Genomic DNA, 1,278 nt, shown 5'->3' on the forward strand with positions numbered 1-1,278 from the left:
ACAAAGAAGAAGCTAAATTGTATTGTAAGTTTTGCTTAAAATATCCTCATCACCATAGTGCCTATTCAAGAGATGGTTCATTTAATTTTAAGGTAAGTAACTTAAAAGCTTATTGTCGAACTGACTGTCATGTGAAATAGTCACGTGAATGTGATGGATGCTTTCCTCTTAGAAGGAATGGACAACATTCAAAACAACATGAAGAAGGCAAAGAACTTCAAATAGTCTCTCTTTACTCTTTTTAGGGTTGCCTATCATATGGCAAAGAAGAATTATGCATTTTTTGAATATCCTGACATGATTTCTCTTTTGCAAGATTGTCGATTTCCATATTCCACATCCTTGTATAATGATGAAAGGCTTGTGTGGAGATGGTTTATTGTATTGGTAAGTGTCTCATGGACTCCACCTTAAAAAAAGTGTTTAGAAGTCCTTTCTTTGGTGTCTTGATTGATGAGTCTAATGATATTATTAAGCATGGACGCTTGATTATCTATTTGCCCTACCTTATTGATGATTGCATTCCCACCGATAGATTTTATGGCATAGTTTGTGTAGGTGATGGAACTGCTAGATCTATCTTTAATGCCATCCCTGATGAGCTAAAAACAAATGATTTTGATATTTCAAAGCTAATTGATTTTGGTTTTGATGGGTGTTAGACCATGACAGGGTCAAGGAATAATGTTTCAACGCTTTTTGAAAAACATATAAATCCATTTGTAACATCTATTCATTGTGTTACACATAGGACAACTTTTTGGTTGTCTCTTCTGTTGCAAAGATTTTTGAGATTGAAATAACATTAGAGAAGCTTGTTAATTTGATTGCCACACATTTTAATCACTCTAACAAGAGGCTTGACGAGTTAAGGACTACTCAAAAGGATTTGGCGTGCCTAATCTTGAGATACGAACATACATTTGATGTCAGGTGGCTAAGTCGTGCATCTGCAATATTCAAGGTTTATTCTTCTTTTAATGTCATTCTCACTACAACATAACATCAAGATATCGACGGCCGTACCTTTCCACGTGGATATCGACGTACTTTCATCCGGTCGATATATGCGTCGGAATAGCCGTCGATATGCACGTGGCAATACGCGTGGCAAGGCATGCTTTTCCACGCGCATATCGACGAACATTACCACGAGTATATCGACGCACATTTCGACGCAAAAAAATTGGGGGAAAAAAAAGGGAAACCCGCGCGCAGGGGCCATTTTCGCCTGCAATGCGCGCGCTCAGATCTTGGCCGAAACCTGCTACACAGGTA

General features: G+C 38.1%; 1 pseudogene; it reads left to right on the top strand.

The window, feature by feature from the left end:
• Positions 1–398: 398 nt before the first annotated feature.
• Positions 399–1,003, top strand: LOC147421764 (uncharacterized; annotated as a pseudogene).
• The last annotated feature ends 275 nt before the right edge of the window (positions 1,004–1,278 follow it).

The sequence above is a fragment of the Adiantum capillus-veneris genome, chromosome 27 (assembly GCF_014529385.1).
Source record: "Adiantum capillus-veneris isolate H3 chromosome 27, ASM1452938v2, whole genome shotgun sequence".
In the NCBI taxonomy this organism is placed as follows: Eukaryota; Viridiplantae; Streptophyta; class Polypodiopsida; order Polypodiales; family Pteridaceae; genus Adiantum; species Adiantum capillus-veneris.